This window comes from Manis javanica, chromosome 7, assembly GCF_040802235.1.
Source record: "Manis javanica isolate MJ-LG chromosome 7, MJ_LKY, whole genome shotgun sequence".
NCBI classification, from domain to species: Eukaryota; Metazoa; Chordata; class Mammalia; order Pholidota; family Manidae; genus Manis; species Manis javanica.
In genome coordinates this window covers 62057755-62083188 of record NC_133162.1, presented here as the reverse complement: position 1 = coordinate 62083188, position 25434 = coordinate 62057755, and the positions used below count along the sequence as shown (strand labels likewise).

The window sequence follows — 25434 nt, the reverse complement described above, 5'->3', positions numbered from 1 at the left end:
ATACTGCAAACCAGTTTGTTTTATATTATTTCAAAAGAGAAAACTTAATATATTTCAGTAATGTAGAAGTTAGAAGCAACCTAAAAATAATTGATATAGTAATATCCTAGAGATAGAGCTGCTATCAGAAATTATATAAAAAATTTCCTGAGGGTGGAGCCAAGATGGCAGCGTGAGTAGAGCAGGGGAAATCTCCTCCCAAAACCACATATATTTTTGAAAATACAACAAAGAAAACTCTTCCTAAAAGAGAGACCAGAAGACACAGGACAACAGCCAGACCAAATCCACACCTGCGGGAACCCAGCGCCTCACGAAGGGGGTGAGATACAACTGCCGGCCTGGCAGGACCCAAGCATCTGACACCCCAGCTCCGGGCAGGAGGAGAGGAGTTGGAGCGGGGAGGGAGAGGGAGCCCAGGATTGCTAAATACCCTGCCCGAGCCATCTGCACCAGAGCGCAGACACAGCGCATGCGTGAGGTGCTGAAAACTAGGGAAACAGGACAGTAAGACCTGTGAGCGGGTCCCTGCAGGTGTTGCACATGGGACAAAGAGAAGCGAGTGCTTTTTGGAAGTCTTAAAGGGACAGGGACCCCACAGCTAGATGGAAGTGTCCTGGGACACTTAGCCCAGCAGCAGGGAATCTGGGGAACTCTGGACACTCTAACCCCCTGGGCAGCAGGGAACACGGAGGCCCCGCATGGAGATAAATAGCCTCCCAGCCCTTCTCCCTCCAACGTGGCTCCACAATATCGGTGCAGCAGCCCGAGGCAGACCACACCCACAGCAAAAGTGAAGATAAACTCCATAGAAGCCGGGCAAGAATCAGAAGCTCTTTCTGCACGCAGCTGCCCATCACAAGCCACTAGAGGTCGCGGTTCTCCCAGGAGAGGAAGGCCACAAACCAACAAGAAGGAAAGTTCTTCCAGCCGTCACTCGTGCCAGCTCTGCAAACTATCTCTATCACCATAAAAAGGCAAAATTACAGGCAGACCAAGATAACAGAGACAACACCAGAGAAGGAGACAGACGTAACCAGTCTCCCTGAAAAAGAATTCAAAATAAAAATCATAAACATGCTGACGGAGATGCAGAGAAATATACAAGAGCTAAGGGATAAAGTCCGGAGGGAGATTACAGATGCCAGGAAGGAGATTACAGAAGTGAAACAAACTCTGGAGGGATTTATAAGCAGAATGGATAAGATGCGAGAGGCCACTGATGGAATAGAAACCAGAGAACAGAAACGCATAGAAACTGACACAGAGAGAGATTAAAGGATCTCCAGGAATGAAACAATATTAAGAGAACTGCGTGACCAATCCATAAGGAATAATATCCGTATTATAGGGGTACCAGAAGAAGAAGAGAGAGGAAAAGGGATAGAAAGTATCTTGGAAGAAATAATTGCTGAAAACTTCACCAAACTGGGAGAGGAAATAATCGAATAGACCACGGAAATACACAGAACTCCCAACAGAAAGGACCTAAGGAGGACAACACCAAGACACATAATAATTAAAATGGCAAAGATCAAGGACAAGGAAAGAGTTTTAAAGGCAGCTAGAGAGAAAAAGTTCACCTATAAAGGAAAACCCATCAGGCTATCATCAGACTTCTCAAGAGAAACCTTACAGGCCAGAAGAGAATGGCATGATATATTTAATGCAATGAAACAGAAGGGCCTTGAACCAAGGATACTGTATCCAGCACGATTATCATTTAAATATGAATGAGGGATTAAACAATTCCCAGACAAGCAAAAGTTGAGGGAATTTGCCTCCCACAAACCACCTCTACAGGGTATTAAAAAGGGACTGTTCTAGACGGGAGCACTCCTAAGACTAAACAGATGTCACCAGAGAAGATAAAATCACAGCAAGGAAAGCAAACCAACCAAATACTAACTAAAGGCAAAAAATAAAATTAACTACCCACTAAAAGCATCTAAAGAAACACAAAAGAGCACAGAATAAAACAACCAACATATAAAGAATGGAGGAAGAGGAATAAGAAGGGAGAGAAGAAAAGAATCTCCAGACAGTGTATATAACAGCTCAATAAGCGAGCTAAGTTAGGCAGTATGATACTAAAGAGGTTAACCTTGAAGCTTTGGTAACCTCGAATCTAAAGCCTGCAATGGCAATAAGTACATATCTTTCAATAGTCACCCTAAATGTAAATGGACTGAATGCACCAATCAAAAGACACAGAGGAATAGAATGGATAAAAAAGCAAGACCCATCTATATGCTGCTTACAAGAAACTCACCTCAAACCCAAAGACATGTACAGACTAAAAGTCAAGGGATGGAAAAACATATTTCAGGCAAATAACAGAGAGAAGAAAGCAGGGGTTGCAGTACTAGTATCAGACAAAATAGACTTCAAAACAAAGAAAGTAACAAGATATAAAGAAGGACATTACATAACGATAAAGGGCTCAGTCTAACAAGAGGATATAACGATTCTAAATATATATGCACCCAACACAGGAGTACCAGCATATGTGAAACAAATACTAACAGAACTAAAGGAGGAAATAGAATGCAATGCATTCATTTTAGGAGACTTCAACATGCCACTCACCGCAAAGGAAAGATCCACTAGGCAGAAAATAAGTAAGGACACAGAGGCACTGAACAACACACTAGAACAGAAGGACCTAATAGACATCTATAGAACTCTACATCCAAACGAAACAGGATACACATTCTTCTCAAGTGCACATGGAACATTCTCCAGAATAGACCACATACTAGGCCACAAGAAGAGCCTCAGAAAATTCCAAAAGATTGAAATTCTACCAACCAACTTTTCAGACCACAAAGGTATAAAACTGGAAATAAATTGTACAAAGAAAACAAGAAGGCTCACAAACACATGGAAGCTTAACAACATGCTCCTAAATAGTCAATGGATCAACGAACAAATTAAAATAGAGATCAAGGAATATATGGAAACAAATCACAACAACAACAGAAAGCCCCAAGTTCTGTGGGACGCAGCGACAGCAGTCTTAAGAGGAAAGTATATAGCGATCCAGGCACACTTAAAGAAGGAAGAACAATCCCAAATGAATAGTCTAACATCACAATTATTGAAACTGGAAAAAGAAGAACAAATGAGGACCAAAGTCAGCAGAAGGAGGGACATAATAAAGATCAGAGAAGAAATAAACGAAATTGAGAAGAATAAAACAATAGCAAAAATCAATGAAACCAAGAGCTCATTCTTTGAGAAAATAAACAAAATAGATAAGCCTCTAGCCAAACTTATAAAGAGAAAAAGAGAATCAACACACATCAACAGAAGCAGAAATGAGAATGGAAAAATTACGACAGACTCCACAGAAATACAAATAATTATTAAAGACTACTATATAAACCTATATGCTAACAAGCTGGAAAACCTAGAAGAAATGGACAACTTCCTAGAAAAATACAACCTTCCAAGACTGACCAAGGAAGAAACACAAAAGTTAAACCAATTACGAGCAAAGAAATTGAAATGGTAATCAAAAAAACTACCCAAGAAAAAAACCCCTGGGCCATACAGATTTACCTCAGAATTTTATCAGACATACAGAGAAGACATAATACCTATTCTCCTTAAAGTTTTCCAAAAAATAGAAGAGGAAGGAATACTCCCAAACTCATTCTATGAAGCCAACATCACTGTCATACCAAAACCGGGCAAAGACCCCACCAAAAAGAAAATTACAGACCAATATCCCTGATGAATGTAGATGCAAAAATACTCAATAAAATATTAGCAAACCAAATTCAAAAATATATCAAAAGGATCATACACCATGACCAAGTGGGATTCATCCCAGGGATGCAAGGATGGTACAACATTCGAAAATCCATCAACATCATCCACCACATCAACAAAAAGAAAGACAAAAACCACATGATCATCTCCATAGATGCTGAAAAAGCATTTGACAAAATTCAACATCCATTCATGATAAAAGCTCTCAGCAAAATGAGTGTAGAGGGCAAGTACCTCAACATAATAAAGGCCATATATGATAAACCCACAGCCAACATTATACTGAACAGCGAGAAGCTGAAAGCTTTTCCTCTGAGATCGGGAACAAGACAGGGATGCCCACTCTCCCCACTGTTATTTAACATATTACTGGATGTCCTAGACACAGCAATTAGACAAAACAAAGAAATACAAGGAATCCAGATTCGAAAAGAAGAAGTTAAACTGTCACTATTTGCAGATGATATGATACCGTACATAAAAAACCCTAAAGACTCCACTCCAAAACTGCTAGAACTGATATTGGAATACAGCAAAGTTGCAGGATACAAAATTAACACACAGAAATCTGTGGCTTTCCTATACACTAACAATGACCCAATGGAAAGAGAAATCAGGAAAACAACTCCATTCAAAATTGCATCAAAAAGAATAAAATACCTATGAATAAACCTAATCAAAGGAGTGAAAGACCTGTACCCTGAAAACTACAAGACACTCTCAAGAGAAATTAAAGAGGTCACTAACAAATGGAAACTCATCCCATGCTCTTGGCTAGGAAGAATTAATATCATCAAAATGGCCATCCTGCCCAAAGGAATATATAGATTTAATGCAATCCCTATCAAATTACCAGCAACATTCTTCAACGAACTGGAACAAAGAGTTCAAAAATTCATATGGAAACACTAAAGACCCCGAATAACCAAAGCAATCCTGAGAAGGAAGAATAAAGTGGTGGGGATCTCGCTCCCCAACTTCAAGCTCTACTACCAAGCCATAGTAATCAAGACAATTTGGTACTGGCAGAAGAACAGAGCCACAGACCAATGAAACAGATTAGAGACTCCAGACATTAACTCAAACATATATGGTCAATTAATATTTGATAAATGAGCCATGGACATATAATGGGGAAATGACAGTCTCTTCAACAGATGGTGCTGGCAAAACTGGACAGCTACTTGTAAGAGAATGAAACTGTTCCACTGTCTAACCCCATACACAAAAGTAAATTCGAAATGGACCAAAGACCTGAATATAAGTCATGAAACCATAAAACTCTTAGAAAAAAGCATAGGCAAAAATCTCTTAGACATAAACATGAGTGACCTCTTCTTGAACATATCTCCCCGGGCAAGGAAAACAAAAGCAAAAATGAACAAGTGGGACTACATCAAGCTGAAAAGCTTCTGTACAGCAAAGGACACCATCAGTACAACAAAAAGGTACCCTACAATATGGTAGAATATATTTGTAAATCACAGATCCGATAAAGGCTTGACATCCAAAATATATAAAGAGCTCACCCACCTTAACAAACAAAAAACATGTAATCCAGTTAAAAAATGAGCAAAAGAACTGAACAGAGAGTTCTCCAAGAAACAAACTCAGATGGCCAGCAGACACATGAAAAGATGCTCCACAGTGCTAATTATCAGAGAAATGCAAATTAAAACCACAGTGAGGTATCCCCTCACACCAGTAAGGATGGCTGCCATCCAAAAGACAAACAACAACAAATGTTGACGAGGTTTTGGAGAAAGGGGAACCCTCCTACACTGCTGGTGGGAATGTAAATTAGTTCAACCATTGTGGAAAGCAGTAGGGAGGTTCCTCAAAATGCTCAAAATAGACTTACCATTTGATCCAGGAATTTCACTCCTAGGAATTTACCCTAAGAATGCAGCAGTCCAGTTTGAAAAAGACAGATGCACCCCTATGTTTATCGCAGCACTATTTACAATAGCCAAGAATTGGAAGCAATCTAAGTGTCCATCAGTAGATGAATGGATAAAGAAGAGGTGGTACATATACACAATGGAATTTTACACAGCCTTAAGGAAAAAACAGATCCTACCATTTGCAACAACATGGATGGAGCTCGAGGGTATTATGCCCAGTGAAATAAGCCAAGTGGAGAAAGACAAATACTAAATGATTTCACTCATCTCTGGAATATAAAAACAAAGGAAAAACTGAAGGAACAAAACAGCAGGAGAATCACAGAACCCAAGAATGGACCAACAGGGTGTCAGATGATCAGCTATGGAAATTCATTTTTCTGATAATATTCCTTTGTCTTAATAAAAATGCAGTTCCTGTGTGGTGATCTCCAATGGGTTCTTCACAATGGTATATAGGTCATATCAAAGTGTGGGCAAAGGGTTTGTTTGTGTTTATACAGAGGATCAAAGCCAAATTTGGGTACACAGAAAATGAATTAAAATATGGTATGAAGAACTTCCAACATCAACATATTCTGGAAGAGTCATTTCAGAAGATGAACATCAAAAAACTTCAACAAAGATCCTGGCGCTGCTGCAATTGTAGCTGCATTCATCCCACCGGTTCCTGGACTTGCCATTGGAATGGAGAAGGAGATATCTAAGCTGGCCTGTGCATACAGTAAAACAACAAATTTGACTGGAACTATACTGTCAGAACTCAACCAAGAATTAGGAGAAGTGCAAGTTGCAGTGCTCCAAAATAGTGCGACTATAGACTATCTACTCTTAAAAGAACACATGGGATCTGAACAGTTCCCAGGAATGTGTTGTTTTAATTTGTCTGATTTTTCTCAAACTATTCAAATTCAGTTAGATAATATCCATCATATCATTGATAAGTTTTCACAAATGCCTAGGGTACCTAACTGGTTTTCTTGGTTTCACTGGATGTGGCTGGCTGGTAATTGTAGGTCTGCTTTTGTTATGTAGCTGTATTCCTATTATGTTAATGTAGGTGCACAGTTTAATTAGTAGTTTAAAACCTATACATGCTTATGTTACTCTAGAAGAAGATATGTCAAAGAAAAAAAAAATTTCCCTTTTGTTAACTGTAGTCTTCTTAGTGGATAACATAAAATTCTAGTATAATGTCAGGAAGAAGTGAGGGGTTTTATCAGTTTTGCGGGATGTTGTTAGTCTGCCATTTTGAAATAAGGTAATTGGATGTAATGCTTTTATAATCACAATCATTTTATTTAAAGTAGAATTCAGCAAAATGTTGCATGTAGGTGGAGTTTATAAACAAGGGTAAATCCAACACATATTTAGTGAAAAGTTCACTCAATACAATCTACATGTAATTGCATAGATTATGCAATGTACAAAAAAAATGTATAGATTTTCCAACTTTAGGTAGGTAGTTAATTCAGTTAATCATGGGACTTTTGTCTAAACTCTGTAGTATGTGAAAAACAAGATGTAGACCCTGCCCTCAAAGACCTTTCAGTCAAGTTGACGGATCGGACATAATCAGCTACAAATCACAAAAGTTAAACAATACTGACTGGTAACAGATAAGTAATTAATGTATTCATTATTTAAGAACCTAAGGAAATAGAGTATGATGAAATAAATGTCATAATATTAGAGAAGGCACTCTGTCCTTGACAAATAGGTTCATGAAGGGAAATATTGAAATAAAGTGGTGAAAAAAATGGGTAGAAGTCAGATTACAGTTATCTGTAAATTTACCTACAATAAACCAACATTTAAAATTTTTACTGCATGCATGTAGCCTTTCATGAACTTTCAAGGTTTTCATGTCTAATTCAACATTGAGGATATGTTTTTCTAAATTAGAGCCACAAGCTCATCAGAAAGCATATCTATGAAGTTTTATTAAATAGTATGGAACAATAAATTTGAAGAATTATTTTCCGGAATCAGGTACTCTGACTAACACCATCTTTTGTTAGGCACAGCAAACATTAAATCTGGATTTTTCCATCACAGAGTTGAGGCTATGGGGCTGATAGCAATGTAACACATATTTGTGAAACGGTGTATTGTGACAAGGACATCCAATATTCTTCCTTAAATGGCTTCTGGAAGCTTTCAATCTTGTCTAACAAGGGACAAGTCTTCTCACTGAAGAGATGTAGGAGTGATTAGGTGTCAGCCAGGTAAAGAAGAAGGATAAGAGAGACAGTCATGAGCAAGAGACTACAGACTAGAGCAAGCAAGAGAGTTGTTTACAAGTGGATTTTGGAAAGAACATTTCTCATCAACAGGTTTTGGATTTGATGAAGATAAAGCATATATACTGACATACAGCAAAATTTGATGAATTTGTTGCTGGATTTACTAGTAAAACAGTGTTGATTTGGGAGAATGCTAGAGAATTATGCATAATTTATTGCTGAGTAAATGAATACAGGGTTACAGGTATTGTAATCTTTACTTGACACATTTTTCTTCACTTCAGTAGGTCAGCAAGAATTTATTCAACAGTTGACCTGAGCCATGCACAGTGTCTGGCATATAAAATGCTGATATGAAAAAGAGGCAGTTCTTGTGCTCAAGGAACTCACCATCCTGTAGGGGAGAAGTACACATCATAGGAGATTTAGCTCATGTGTGCTGAGTGCCTTATAGTAGAATCCTGATTGTGAAATGAATTTTGAACACAGTACGCCATTGGAGCAACAACGAGGGATACTTTGTTAGCCTCAGAGGCAAGAGATTACTTCCCAAAAATGCTGGTGCATGAGTTTTCTAATAAATCTGCTTTATTTGGGAGTTTTTAAATTAACTACTTGGATGTGAAACTAAAAATCCATTAAATAGTATGCCCCATGAGATTACAGGAAGAATTTTATCTGACTGGTTAACTGTTCCTAACACCTAAAAGAAATAAATAGATAGATAGATAGATAGATAGATAGATAGATAGATAGATAGATAGAATTTTTATTATTATGTGTGAGCAAAACCAAACTAAGAGAAATTTGATGAATAAAAAATTAAAATTTAAAAGTATATTTACAGGCTGAAATTTTACTGTTCTTAATACAAAGAAATGCAATTAGGATAAACATAGAGGCTTACATCAGTGTCATCTATTCAGATACCCAAGTGAAAGAGTGTAGTGATGATACTTGAAATGGAGACATCTGTTCAGTATGAGTCCACATTGTGATGTGGTTGTCAAAGAAAGCCAAGATAATTAGATTGAAGCAGAGTACTGAGAATAAAGACTGGTTAAATTCTGCTTATCTCAGTACATTTGAAGGTCCTCTGGATAATTGTAACTAGTTCTTAGTGCAACAGTTTTAGTAGGTGCATTAACAAAATTAAATGTATTTGCAAGGAGGCTATCACAGTAATAGTGAGTCCAACCGTTATTTAATGTGAAAGAAGTGGTTATTCCAGTTTTTAGATTAAGAGAGAATTGATTGTCATTGCAGATGGAGACTCTACCATGAAAAATAATTTCTCTGGGTCATGGTTTTCGGTCTTGAGGAGTTTTCGGACAAATTTATTAAATTTCTATAATTTTTAACTTCAGAAGATGAAGTCAAAAAATATGTGGAAATTGTGAATATAGTGAGTATTTCTTTTTTGTAAATATACCTTCTTGACTTCTGTTTGGATTCAAGCCTTTATTTATAATGGAATCTTATTTATTCTTACATTGAGCATAACTCGTAACCTTTTAAGTTTAAATATTTAAAGTAGATTTCACATTTATAAGCAAAGCCTAAGGATACAGAAAAACTTGGTTTCCATATTTTTATGACTGGAGATTCAAAATAAAACTGAAAAATGATCTTAAGAATCAAAATATAGAGTACTTTGGTTTTTAATACATTATGGATGGGAGAGAAAGAGCTCTGAACCTCTTTGATCACATTGCTCTTGAAGCAGTGGAAGCAGCAATGTAATACCCAGTAATGTCTGGGGTTTTAGTATATTTAAGTAAAATTTCCTCTTGATATTCCCTCATGACAAGATAAATGACCACTGCTGCCTATTCACCCATTGCCATTGGTCAAGGTAGAGATAGCAAAACAATATGGTAGTCCTTAAGAATATTTGAAGATAAATATGTTGTATTCAAGTAAAGGATTTTATTCTACTGAAAATAAAATGTTATTAGCTACATTGGTGCCCATAATATGTTTTACATTATATTAAAACATCCAAGAAAGGAAAGAATATTAATTTCCTTGAGTTTATTTATTATAATAAATAAATTGGTTTGAAAACAAGACCAAACTGAAAATCTGAAATATAATAAGAATAACATAATAAAAATTATTTAGAATCTTAAGAACAACAGATGAGATCTCAAAAGCTTCTAGGTACAATGTATGGCTACCGAGTAAGACAAAGTATCCCTAAAAGGAGCTCTTGCATATAAAAAAAATACAAAGCAATTTACTAAGATATAGTGCTCTTTACCTTGAAAATATGCCCTTTATTTTATAGGCATTATGAAAATGTGTATTGAGGTGATGGATGTCTTAATGAAATAGAAAAATAACTGAGTCTAATCTGCCAATCATGGTTAAATTTGCATATTTGCCTACTTTGTGTCTGCATCTGTGCCATTGTGCATGACTAGTGAAAAATACATAAAGTGTTATTATATTTGACTTGAACTCTCTAACTCCAACTATCACTAAACTCAAGGTGGTCTCTTTGTGCTCACCAGAAATCCTACTATATTTCTCTGCTTCATTCAATCTTTCCTTCTGTTAAATGACCTTGGGATACTTTCTTCTCTCTTCACAAATCTTCAGTCTTCTCTCCCTCCTTGCCTACAGCTGATGATTTTTTAGTTTGGAGGACGTGTCCATGATCCCATCTAAAGTCAGTCCCCTCACTTGTGCGTACATTCCTTTCCATCCCCTTCTGACTAGCCAAGAGATTGGCTCCAGCCCTCTCCCTTCTACTTGAGTGTGCTATTACTTTTTCTTCATCTTAACAAAAAAAGGGTTCTCGATCCTACTTCTTCCAATCATTGCCCCCTTTTCTCTGCTTCTCATTATAGCAGAATTTCTCAAAAGAGTTAGTTTTACTCATTGTTCCCAATTCATTTTGCCCTTCCAGTTCTCTCTTAACTTGCTCTCTTAGAATTTCAACACAGTGTAGCCTCCAGTGAAATGGCTTGCTAAACCCAGAAGTTATTTCTCAGTCTCTCCTTGATTTATTAGCAAGATTTGACATTAATTGTCACCTTTTCCTCTCTGAGACACTTCTGTGACTACATTTCTGGTTCACTATGCTTTCAGTTTTCCTTCTGTATGTACTGGCAGCTTCTACTCAATGTTACTTTCCTTGGGTGTTCCTCTTCTCACCATTCTTCTAATATTGTGAAGACCCAGATCTTGGTCTCTGGTCCTCTTCTCTGCTTACATTTAGTCTCTTGGGAAAAATTAACCAGTCTTATGATTTATATATGAACTATACACTAATGACTTTTAAATGCGTATCTCCAACCCAGATTTTATGTATATATAAAATATATATATCTCAATTTGCTCCTTCTCTTCTCTCCATGAACCCTTAATTAATAGTAGTTCTGTTGTTCTAATTGGTCAGAATGAGTTTGGATTCATCCTTGAGTCCTCTTGTATTCTCATACTTCACATTCAATCCACCAGAAAATTATCTTTGCTTTCTCATTATAGACTCATAATCTGTCCGCATTCACTACCTCCATAGCTACCCTGGTCAAACACTTGTCATTTCTCCCTTATGCAGTTTTTGCAACAGTCTTTTAAAGGTATCTTTGCTTCCACTCTAGACTATCCATGGACTGTATACACAATATAATAGCCAGAGTGATCTTAGAAAATGAAACTCAGATTGTGCTGTTTTCCTTTTTAAAACCCACTTGGGCAACTTAAGAGCTAATGAAACTAATGGTTGCTTCTGCAGTAGGCAAAATATTTTTTTAAATGTCCTTTAAAAGTTAGCATGCCAATGTATTATTTGTACACTATAGCCTTGCCATAATGCATAGACACATGCAAAATCAATGGAAGTGAAGAATAGGTAAAATGTACTTGGGTAGTTTATAAGAAAGCTTAGAGGAAAAGCAAAGAGCTATCAGATCAATGCTATTATGCTTTTTTCCTCCACAATTTATTGGATATTGTGTTTCTTGAGAAGCATAGGTATTATTTTCAGATGTTGTCTTAATCTGGGGCATAGTCAGTGTGGTCTCTGTCAGGATATGGTCAAAAGAATGTTGAGTAATGATGCTGGGTTTTGCCGTAAAAGCTCAAATATGCAAATAGTTGCAGATAATAAATGTTACAGTTGTCTTACATTAATTCCAGAAATTGTGAATTTTGCTTTTAAGATTTATAGAAACATAGCTATGAAAGCTGAATTTGATTTGGAAATGCATTATTTATTCTTTTAAGATGAAATAAAGAGTAGTATTTTTCCTTCCTGGATTGCGCATAACTCTCCAGCTTTTATTTTTTTGATTCAGTAGATCCTCATTTTTCAACAGCTGTGCTCTAAAAAATGAGGGTGATCTTTTAGTCTATGTTAACTATAAATGAATTTTAATTACTTTGTAATTTTTTTACTAAAGATATTGAAAGCTTATTTGAAAAGATCATTTCATCTTTCATAGCCTAGTAAAATTTGTTTCCTAGGCAAGTTTCTAGGTTTCCCATTTTATGTTACAGCTGAAATTGCTTGAAAATCATTCTTGTAGCTTTTCATTTGCTAGTGATCATTTCAACACATGTATTTACCTGTAACTTTGTTTTTCACATTGTATTATGTCAACTAATGCCACAAAATACACAGTATGTAAACTCTTTTAATAAAAAAGAATAAGAAATCGGTGTCCTAGAAAAGTAAAAAAAAATATATGTTAGTTGTATGTTAAAGGAGAATGCTTAAATTGGCAGGGATATGGAGTAACTAGAACTATCATACACTCCTGCTGGGAGTGTAAATTGGTAGAGTCACTTTGCAAGAGTGTTTGGCTGTGTGCATATCCTGTGACCCAGAAATTACACTAATAAAAATTATATATATGCTCAAGGAAAGACATTACAAAAATATTCATGGCAGCATTATTAGTGATACTAAAAAATGGAAAACAGCACCCATTACAAATGTCTATTAACAGAAGTTTAGGTAAACTGTAGTGACATATATATATATATATATTTTGAACAATTTTAATAAACCTACATACAATAGTATGGATAAATTAGATTAATATAATTTTGAATGAAATAACTGAGAATAACGTAGACACAGAAGAGCATATATTGTATGATTTTATTTTGATAAAGTTAAAAAAAGACAAAATTAAGAAAGGTATTTAACTCAAAATTCTAGTTACCCTTTGGGAGTTTAGCCTTAAATGGGATCTAGGGTCAGGGATCTTTGAAGTGATCATAGTTTTCTCTTTCTAACTTCTGGTTACCCAGGTACATTTAGTTTATGAATTTTTTTAAAATCAAACTCTTTGTATTTATGATTTGTGTATATTATATATGTATACTGAACTTTAATAGAGTCTTTTGTTGGTCAGTGATAACGAGTTTGGTTTATCAAAAGAAGATAGTTGGATGACTGCCTACAAAGTGGTCTCAATGTGTGCCAATATGTTGACATAATTTATCCATAGTCCAGCATTTGTTTTCTGCTAGGGAATTCCATGGTGACTGGAGTAAAGGATGTCAACTCATATTAACTTAACTCACAAGATCCTGATGAAAAAGCAAGTCAATATATTAATCGACAGTGGAAGTATATTCTTTACCATTAGCTGCACTGCTCAAATACTCTAGTTAGCTCATACCTTTCATTATCATCACATTATAAATGGGAGGTTGCTTAGTAAGTATAAAATGAAAATAAAGTAAGGTGAAGTATTATGAAAATTTTTCATTTAGAACATGGTGACATTCAATTATGTATTTCTTTTTTGTAAACATAGTTTTTGTTTCCAATGACTGTGAATGGGCCCCTCATATTTAGTGTCTCTCAATCTGGAGGATTCCAGATAAACTGTGCTACCTTGTACTTTTTGGGTTCTCTTTTTAAACTTTAGGTTCTGTGTTTTCTTCATGTTTATACAAGTTTTCTTTAGGTAGAATGCAGTATTGATGATCAGATTTCAAAGTATTAAACATACCCTTCAATTGTGCTTACCTAAGATGATACTTGGGACATCTTGATAGTTGAATTGGGGATTCACATTTATTTTTCCTCCACCCCACATATTTTAATGACATCTTTACTTACTCCACACATGTTTACTCATGTTATCTGTGGCAAATTTTGCTCAGAGGGTCATTTCAGCTTTAAGTTCTTTGGGATAACTTTACTATCTTACTTGTACCTTATATTATTCAGGTAATTTACTAACTTTCATTTATTTAAATAATTCTTTTAAATGAGATTTAAAAGTTGGGAGATATACTATATGATCATTACTCTTCTCTTGCATCCAACTGTATGAATGCAAATTAGTTAGAAATATAAGATGTATCCCACTTCGAAAACACAGTTATTTTCAAGGCCTTCCCTACTTTATATCTGGCCCTAGAACACAGTAACATCATTAGAAATCATGTCAAAGAACAAATTAGTATTCTTCTTGGGAGAATCTCAGAGTTTTCAATTAGTTTGGAGAGAAACATGATTATTTGACAAGTCTCTTCCTGCTATTCATCATTTTTCTTGATCTGTTTTTAAAGTCAAGAAACTATGTGGGGTTAGACAAAACAAAGTGAAGATGGACTGTAAAATTCATGTAGTGATACATTCACATTTTTCAAAATATCTTCCAGAGAAACTCATTCCTTTAGCTCCATTTGTAGGCTGGAACATAGACACAGACTCATGTAACTGATAAATTCCAAATAGATTGGCATGACTTGCTTTGTTTAGGCTGAACTATTTATACAAGTCGGTGGTCCAAGTCAGCCAGGTGGTGGTATAATTTCAAGCATGCTGACCTCTCAGCAGATTTTAAAAGGTAAAACTAGAACAGCTAGTTAAGACGACATTGAGGGTAAAATTGGAAAGATTGAAGAACCAGCTACCTATGGTGAGGGGTGAGATAAAAAAGCAAGAGGAACACACACCAATGACTACTTTAAAAAATGACCTCACTAAACCTGTGTTTGTCCTTTCTAAACTTTTACATAAGTTATCTCAAACAATTATTTTGAAACCTGGGTTTTCACTGTGTCCTTCACTAATTGCCATTGTTATTTTTTCTTTCTTATTTTTCTAAGTTATGTCACAATTATGTTCTGTTGAGAACAGAAGCTGAGGTTCACTCTTTTTGGTTCCTTGATGGCTCTTAACAGTGTCAGGCACACAAATTAGTCATTAATAAATAAATAAATAAAGTCTTTTGCAGTAGGAAAATTTGATGGTGGGAGCAAGGGGCAGAGGATTTCATGGTATAGCAAAAAATAATGTTATGATTGAAGAACCTAGGAAAACATGTGAGCAAATAATGTGAGGTTCATAGCTATTTTTCTTGTCTTATCTTTTCAGAGCTATTCAGAAATTTAGGAATTATATTGTCTCCCACCACCATGCTCTATTTCATTGTTGCGGAACTGAGACTTAATTTTGTAAAATAGCTTCCCAGGAGCAACAGTTTATTCTTACAGCTGAATCTAGAACCACTATTCTTTCAATAATCAGATAATGTAGAGTAGTATTAACATCTATCCTCATTCTCATATGGCATATAAATCTTAATAGAAATTTTGTTACTGTCTTCTTGTTCAACTATAATATGTGAAAATCTGCATTTTGCTTATCTCTGTTGTCTGTTTCTTTAGAAGAATGTGCTAGTGTTTATTTTTCTTATCTTTTGCTGAGTTAAACACAAAAGCACAACAAAACCCTATTCCAGTAATTATTTTTTATTTTGAAAGAGACTGTTCAGTGATATATGAAAAAAATCCTGATTCTTTTGCTTTTGTTTCATGTCCTTTCTTCGCTTTATTCCTTTCTACTTTCTTTACAATGAAATATTTGAAACAGAAATATTTAAAAAGCAGATTTTATTAATACATTCAAATATCAAATAAGGAATATGACTTTTGAAAAGAGTGAAAAGTGGGTAACTCTTTGTGATTGTAAGTAGTTTTCCTCCTTTAATTTTTAATTCATATCACTGGTAAAGAAATGTGAACTTTTCATTATTGTTCTGGAAGGAATTTCTTCACTAATGGCACCTTTTCAATTCCAAAAATAACCAGCATATAATGTTTTAGCTATTCTAAGTTATAGCTACATTCTAAACCCAAAGTCCATTTATAAGTTGACAGAAATAATAGTCTTCATTTCTATTACTCTTATAATCTGGTAATAATCTTGCTTTGCAAGAATAACCTATTGTACTAATGTTCAATTTTTTTTCTTTCCAACTGGTAGACTATTAAATAAAAGTGAAAATAGTCATATTTGCTGATTATATACTTGAATATTCAGCTTTATTTGTCCTTTCAAAGTGTGCATAGAAGTTTATCAATGTCATGTGTAATCATTATCTTTGTGTGAATTTATGAGAGACAAAATATAAATGTGCTTTGTAGAAGACAGTAAAAGAGAATAAATTCTGTTGAAGTGCAGTGTACACATTAGTGTAGTAATTGTTTTTTTTGGGACTGCTTCAGTGTCATCTCAGTCTGACCATCAGCTTGACATTGAATTGTTCTGAGAGTTAAAAGCTAAGCCAGTTACATAGTGAGTGGTTAAGAGTGTGTATGTGACATCCTCCTGCTACTGTTTAAGTTGAACTCAACAACTAATTAGTAGTGCTAATAACCAAAGAACCTGTGCAAGTAACCAATAAATACTATTCTCACTTTCCTGATTTATAAAGTGGAAATCATAATATTACTTACATTATTGATGATTGTGGGGATTAAATAAGAGTTTATACTTGTGCAAATTTAATAAAGATGTTACATAAAAACATTTAGTACAATGTTTGGAACATGGTGACCTTAGTTGTCACTATGATCCCAGTGGCCAAACTGATTTATCCACACAGATGGAAACTGTGACATAAATGATAAGCCAGGATTAATATTGGGTCTTAGGTAATATGTAATAGAAAATACTACCCTATGGCAGCATTCAAAATACTGTTGGAGGTGACAGAGAAATATAGCAGATGGGAAAGGAAGCAATGATAAAAAAGAAACATTCCCAATAATTAAAGATAAACATATTAGCCTTTTTTGTTTGTCAGAAGTCTGAAGAATGACACAGTGAAAATATAGAAATATTTTGCTATCATAATATTATGTAAGAATGTAAGATTTGAGATTTGATTAGGAAATGTTCTCAAACTGGAAAATTGGCTAAAGAATGGTTATTAATATGAAAACATTTATGCTTCAAGATACAGACTTGGATTTTAGTCCTAGAATTCTGCTACAAATGTATGTAACACTGAATAGGCCATTTTTGTATGTGAAGATTAAGTTGGGGAGAAGTGATACTTTTCAACATGTATTCTATAAAAGTTGGGTTTCTAGATGAAACAAGTTTGGTAAATGCTGTATTTTCTATCTTTTTTTCCCTGGAATTCCCAAAATATATGAACTCATTAAATAATGCCTCTGTAACCCTGTAGTAAAGACAGATAGTTAATTTTATTTTGCCCAGTTCTTATAGATTATTTGACCATCCGACCCTTTTTAACAGTCTTGTAGAACCATCCTCAAAGGAATGAACTTTGGGAAAACTTGATTAGAGAATAATTATCTTCTTCCATGTTTAGTAATCCATTCATGAAATTTGATGATAAAGAGACTGCATATTAATTTCTCTTAGAAAACCTGGTGAATTAACTGGTCTCTTCTTATTCTAATGGGAATGATAATTGAGAACAGGAGAATATTGAGCTATTAATTATTTTTACATGTCTATAGCAAGAGGGAAATAGAAAGAAAATTAAGTTTAGCTTACTAGAGCAAAATAAAAGATGATGTTTTTATTGTTTTATACTGTGTTACAGGGATATTCTTAGAAGACTGTAAATAGATCAAGTATATCTATATTCTAATAAACAATAGGCAATAAATAGGGAACTATTGAATTCCTAAGTCTGTACTTCTTAATTACTACAATGGCAAATTTATTCATTGTCCTTTAATCCAAGTAAAATATAACTAGAATTTTCCTGTTACAGATTGATAAAACTTTAAAAGTGAAGTGTCTCAGGGAATTGTTGCCACTTATTAAAAACAAAAAACACATTTGTTGGAGTAAATCCAAAGACATTTTCTGCTTTTGTTCACAAAAACCATTCTGTTGGTTATTCTACCTAATAATCAGTCCTCTGCTGGGTCTCACAATGCATGAAGTTACCTGTAGGTGGATGGTCATGAATGGAATGTAGTTCTATACCTATGGGTGAAATAAGTTACCCAAGGAACGGCTATCCTTGCCCTAGCACCGAGATTCAGACCTCATTGGAAAAAGTTTGGCTGTGGTTCCTTGGATGAAGAAGTTGTTAAAGTATTATGCTGGCAGAACTTCCTAGAGATATGCCCTCAGTAATGCTGTAGGAAGCAGTTCACAAGAACGTACTATACCTCTGAAGTCACTTGCAAGCTAACTGAGGGGCTTAGGGGGCAGATAGTGAGGCAGATGGGGGAGGGGGTGAGTTTTATGTGGCACTTCCTGCAAAGCCACCTGAGGAGGAGGGAGCTGCTGGCTGGTGGGCTCTCATACCCAAGCATGCTGCAGGAGCTAATTCTGAAGAAACCATTCAGTGCAGGAGCAAGACTCTGGAATATCATGTGCTTCAGGAATTTGGCACCAATGAGGCCATCTGCTTTAGGCGCCATCTGCTTCTGGTAAAAGGACACCAGAATGAAAAGGAGGAAATCCCCTTTTCTTGCTTTGCCTTTTTAGTGTCTTGTATTGACCAAGCTTAATATCTTGCATAGCCTCAGTTTCCCATTGTGTTGGGGCCAGTTTTCTCTATGAATTCATTCTATTCTTATTAGAATGCTTCTTTAATTATAAAAGGGAAATTGGGATTTTTGTCATGTGTGCAACCTGAACATTTTGGGTTGCACCTATTGCTCCAATAGTCATGTTTAATTAGGAATTATCAGGAAGTACAAGTGAGGCACCACCAATAAGGGTGCCTGGACCCATGAAAATAAAAATGTGCCTTGAGAGAGTTTCAGGTAATGTTGAAATGAAGAGCACCACCACCAACACTGATCTTCCTGAGAGATAATAATTATAAAATAAAAATAAAACATATGTGTATGTAAAATCTAATTATTATGTGTGTGTATATGTGTGCTTTCATTTTTTTAAGACACTGGAAATTGACCCAAAACAGATAGTAAGTGAACACAAGTTTACCTTTGAAAGATTCAACTGAAACAAGCAAAAATTATTATCTTCAGTTTCTGAACAGAGGTTGATCTCTAATCACCATAGCCGGAGCAACAGGACATCACGTCCTTTCGAGCTGGGAGTGGCACAGTGCAGTTCCAGGTGGCAGGGAAGATTGAAACTAAGGGGAAAATCCTAGACATGAGAGAGCCACAGACAGGGTGAGACCCAAAATCTGAGTATAATCTCTGCCTAAATTCCATGACTGACCTCTAAACTTTGCATGTGAGTAGGAATCCAGTAGAGTGCTGTAAAAAGAGACACAAACTAGAATGGAATCTTACCATCAAAGACAGAACTTGCAAGTGTGCTACTTGTGACAGTATATGACTCAATGCATACATACCTCCAGTACAGAAAGCCGAACACCTACTGGCCTGAGGTGGCAAAGGAGACACGTCTAGAGTGGCATAGCAGAGAGAGAAAGCCTCCAAATCTGTGTATAAACTTTCTCCAACTCATTTGTTAACCCACTTATGCTCACACTGATTCTAATACGTATAGGATATATAAAGGACATAGAATAGAAAAGTAAAATTGAAAAATAAGAAAGTTATAGCACTTACAATGCCAATTTTATGACTTATTACAAGGCTACAGTAATAAAGACAGTATGGCAGTGGAATAAATATACGCATATAAATCAGTGAAACAGACCTGAAAGTGTAGAAAAGTGCACGCAGTTAATTTTGACAGGTTTCAAGGTGATCATTGTGGAAACAATCATCTTTTCAACAAATAATGCTAAAACAACTATAATTTGATTTAAAAAAGAACCTTTAACTTTATTTCACACCATATACAAATGCTAACTGAAAATGGATCATAGATCTAACTGTAAAAGTTAATAAAATTAAATGAAAATAATTTTGCCACCTTGGGCCAAGCAAAGATTTCTAAGAGAAGACACAAAAAACTCAAACAATAAAAGAAATGATAAATTCCATAAAAATTGAAAGGTAAGCACTGATTGGGAAAAATATTTATAATACATATATCTGACAAAGGACATACAAATATCTTTTAAAACTTAATGATAAGTTCACAGAACATCTTACTAAAAAGTTGGGCAAAATTATTTGAAGAGCCACCTCGTAGGAGAACATAGGAATGACAAAAAATCACATGAAAATTCATAAGGGAAATTCAAAATAAAAACACAATGAAATGCCATATGCATTGTTTGAATGATTATAAAGAAAAAGCCTGACAGCGTCAAGTATTGACGAGAATACAAAACCACTGAAATGTTCATATACTGCTAATGAGAATGTAAAGTGTTACACTTTGGAAAACAGTTTGGTGGTATCCTATAAAGTTCAGTGTGCATTTACTATATAACCTAGCATTCAAACATCTAGTTATTTATCAAGAGAAATAAAAGCTCATATTCATGAAAAGACTTGTGCAGGAGTATTCTTAGCAGTTTAATTCTCATTAGCCAAAAAAGTGAGAAAAAAAAGATCAAATGTCCAACAACAGATGAATGAGTAAATACAATGTAGTCTATCTATATACCCTAATATATAGAAATAAAAATGAACACATAACTGATACATTCAACTATGTGACTAAATCTCTAAAATATGCCAAGTAAAAAATCCAGACACTAAAAACTACACACTGCATGATCTGTTTATGTAACATTCTGAAAAAGACAAACAAACATAAAGTAGATACTTTAGGGGACAGGTAGGAGATGGTAATTTATTGCAAAGGGGCATAAGAGGACTTTGGATTTTCAGAAATATTCTAGAACTTGATTTTGGCTCTTGATACAAAATCATGAGTGGTTACATGGGTATACATATTTGTCAAAACTTATTAAACTAAACACTTAAGTAGGTATATTTTATTATGTATAATTTATATTTTAGTAAAGTTTATTTAAGAATAGATGATTAAAGAAAAAAGAATCCTGAAGGAGGATAAATCATGTTTTATTTTTGTTAAAATTACTACCATTATTAGCATTGCTGTTCTGGTATCGTTAGCTTTCTTGGTAAGAATAGCTGGTGAGGTTTTATTGTTTAATTGATTGCCTGCTTTTAATGTGTTAGTAAGAGTTGGTGTAAATATAATAACATTGAATACATTAAATTATAAAGGCAATTTCTCTTAAAATTTCCTCTGCAGGGAGAAAATGGATAAAGCTAGATCTCTATGTAGTTCAAGATATTCATATATACATACAGATTTTAACACAGATGCAGAAATAGATTTATGAAATATGAGTTGTCTTACTCAGGGAGGATGGTTAAAAAATGAAGAGTTGAATTGAAAGTTAGTAAGATGCAAGCCACAGTGCTCCAAAGGTTACCCAACTAGTTCTTTATTTTAGTACTCAGTTAATTGTCACACCACACCTGGCAGGAACTATGAACTCAATTTTAGGGCAAGTGAAAGAGAAAGATAAATGAAGTTCCCAGCTGCCCAAGGCCTTTCTATTCTCTGTCACAGCTTGGATTGCTTGATTCCAGGAAACGTCTTGACTTAGTGCCAGTTGCAAACGTATTAAGAGTAAAAAGCATAGTAATTTGAAGGAGTAGCTAATGATTGCCTATTTTTGAGGAATAAGTTCTCCTATTGAAAAAAAAAAGCTTCAATTCATTAACTTCTGGAAACTTCAGTTCCATTTTAAAAGTATCATTCTGATCAGAAGATGTCTTTAAAAAATAGCTGGTAACAGAATAGATAGAGATGTCTGAAGAAGTTTAACATAGATCAGTCAGTTGCTTCAAAGAAAAAAACTTACGGCATGCTTCCAATTATGTTCAGCTCTTGCAGAATTTCGAGAAAAGAAGACTAAAATTATAGTTGACACTGGAGAGGATGGATGTTATGAAGCTGCTGTGTGCCTATTTCTTGCCTTCTCAGACCCAGAAACCAATTAAGAGCCAAGATTACTGGAACCCATCAGTTGGCAGTAATTTAACAGAACCATGTTTAAAGATGATCTGATAATTATCTTTTTCTTGCAAAAATCATTTGTGGTATTGATTGATCTCCCACTGTAGTTCAGGCAGTGCCATTCATATCTTTATTGTCTCTTTTTGGAACACATGTATGGTGGAAAATCTGGGCTTAAATAGCTCATCTATGGATTATCTTTTCTAGAGCTGATTTAGTGACTTCCTGGTGCTTCTAAAACATGAGTTTTCTTCATTCTTTTTATCAGTACTGATTTTATTAGTTTCTTATTGCTGCTTAATGGTGATTAAAACACTACAAATTTAATTATCTATCTGGGGCCCAGAAGTTTGAAAAGGGTCTCACTGGGCTAAAATCAGCGCACCCTTTCTGAAGGCCCTAGAGGAGTATCTTTTTCCTGTCTTTTTCTGGCTTCTAGAGGTCAAGCATTCCTTGACTTGTGGTATCTTTCTCCATTTTCAAAGCCAGTTGCATAGCACCCTCAAATCTCTCTTTGTATCAGACTCTTCTGCCTCCCTCTTCCACCCTTAAAGGAACCTTGTAATTGCATTCTTGACTACCAGGTGATCCAGGATAATCTCTTTATATTAAAGTCAGCTGATAAGCAACCTATCTTGCATGTAATATAAGATATTCACAAGTTGCATGGATTAGAACATGGATATCTCTGGGAGGCCATTATTCTGTGCTGTTCAGAATGACTGTACCAATGAAGCCTAGAATGTCACATATGAATTTGCATATTTTCCCAGTCCAAGTATAGCTGGTTAGGAGTTAGAGAGATTGAGTCAATGCCTTTTTACTTATACTCCCAAATATATTAGATTTTGACTGTCATTAAATATCATATGCTAACTGGAAAATACTGAAGAGAAGAATCAACTGCAGAATACATAAATCATGTGCTAGGAAATGTCTTAGTAGTGGTAACTTAAATTTCAGAATAGCGTTGAAGTGGAAGATACCTGAACTTTTAAGAACTACTATGTATTTTCTCTAAGTGTAGAAAGATTCTTATTAGTGCAATGATGCATCTCAAGACATAAATCTTAAGCAAATAGGCATATGGACTAAAAACTGACAGTACATGAAATGAATAAATAGCAAAATTTATGCTATGGAAAAAATAGTGTCCTAAGATGAGAACTATTAAGGGACTCTATCTCTTGAGTGGATTGACTGAAACCCTATCATTAAGGCAGTGTGAGAGAGAAAAATTTTAAAAGAATGTAGTATAAGGAATAACCTCAGGCTCTCTTATGAAGATGGAGTAGGTCAATCATACATCATAAAATTTCCCTTCCCACTATTAAACTTATGAAGAATCTTCATGAATATTCATTTCTAAAAAGTATCTGTGGGATCATAATTTCTGTAATGACTTGGGAAGCAAATATTTATAGATTTGACTTATGGGGCAAGAAAATTATCATAAAACAGAGATTACTTGAAGATCTAATGTTTTTTCTTGTTTTCAAGCTACTTGTAGTTCCATTATCCTGTGAAATGAGGATGGAAAGGTCATTATCACCTTGATTATGCAAACAAAGAAACTAAAACTCAGAAAACTGAAGTGGCCTGCCTGACTTAAAATTCCACATTTTCACCCTTTAGTTGTATTCTCTTATCGCTGTATTATTCATTTCTATTTTGGAGGAATTCTAATGAGATCTACAATGTTGATGTTTGGGACAGTTGGATTAGAAATTAGATTTGTAATGATTTGGTATTGACATTACTAAGCAGGGACATTTTTAAATAAATGAGTCCTTAAATAGATTCAGATTTGTAACTTTTTGTTTTCAACGGGGAAAAATGTTATACAAACAAAACATATGAAACAAATGTTCTTTATTTTATAAATTTTGCAAAGATTTACACCTCTGTTCAAAGCTTCACTAAAAAACCTTCATCATGAAATTGATTGTATTGGTTTTCTGTTGCTGCCATAACAAATTATGACAATTTTAGCAGCTTAAAACAACATAGATCTGTAGCCTCATGGCTCTGAAGACCAGAAGTGTAGCTCAGCTCAGTTTAAGGTCTATTTGGAGTCTCACAGGCTGAAATGAAGATACAGGTAGGGTATCCTTACTGGAAGCTCAGGAGATATCTTCTTGTCCAAGCTATTCAGATTGCTGGCCGAATTCAGTGCCATGCAATTGTAAAATGTAATGCCTATTTTCTTGCTGGCTGTCAGCTCAGGGCTGCTCTTAGTTCCACAAAGCTTCACTCTGGTCCTCACATGTGACCCTTACATCTGCAAGCTAGCAGGTGGAATCCTTCTCACACTTGGAATCTTTCTGATTTCCCCTTCTGCCATGCCTTTCTGAAAACAGAGAAAGGTCTTTGCTTTTAAGGACTCATGTGATGAGATTGAGCCCTCTTATGTAATTCAGGATACTTTCCCTATTTGTAGGTTTATAAATTTAATTATATCTGCAAAGCTCTTTTATACATATAACTTAACCTGTTCATAGGTCCCAGAGATTAGGACATGGACAATTTTGAGGGGCCATTATTCTGCATACCACGTTGACATATGTAAAGAATAGAATCCGAACAAAATTTTATGAAGTAGCAGTTTTACTACTAACTACTCCATTCCTTCTCCAGCTACTCCCTGGAGATAACCTCTGTTAATAAGTGCTGAGTAGTTTTCTAGAAACAATGTCTCTATGTATGCATATATGTGTTATATATACACACATATATGCACCCTTAAGCATCTAGACATATGTCTATCTGCCCATATTAAAATCACTGGTTTTATACTATACACACTCTAAAGTTAGCCTTGCTTTTTGCTTAACAATGTATAGGATGTTCTTTGGGGAATGACATTTTCACCTGACTTCCAGGATAGTATTCTGTTTTAGTCCTCCTTCTACTTTAATACATGCTATCTTCAATGTTCTCTTACTCACGTCCCCTCTCATTTCTACAGCATTTAAGCTTTGGAGCTATTACTAGGTTCACATTGTTAGATTACTTGTCTTCTCTGATTTGCTCACTCCCCTGAATGCTGATAACATATACCATTGACTATTTGAATGGTTCACCTGGATACTTCTTTGAAATCTCAAAGTTAACACTTCAGAAACAGAAATCTTGATATACATTCCAAACCTGCTCTTCTCATAGTCTCCAACATCTCACTAATTAGAAATTTCAATTCCAGTTTCTCAGACTAAATCTTTGGAATCATCCTTAAATCATGTTTCTGACACCTCACATTCAATTCAAGAGAGTCTTTCTTTCTCTGTCTCTCTCATCCTTTCTTTTTTTTTTAAATAAGGGATTGGGATTTGAAACTAGAAGGACCCTCAGTTGGGTA

The 25434-nt window shown here is 35.0% G+C and overlaps 1 long non-coding RNA gene across 2 annotated transcripts in view; it reads left to right on the top strand.

Moving 5' to 3' along the window:
• Positions 1-25434, top strand: part of LOC140850577 (uncharacterized) — a 497739-nt gene that overhangs the window by 168726 nt on the left and 303579 nt on the right. The window contains exon 5 of one of the 2 annotated variants that reach the window (XR_012133518.1): positions 9194-9336. The exons of the other annotated variant lie outside the window; for it this stretch is intronic. This is a non-coding gene — a long non-coding RNA (uncharacterized lncRNA). Of the gene's footprint in view, positions 1-9193; positions 9337-25434 lie in introns of those variants that run through there. 2 annotated transcript variants of the gene reach the window in all.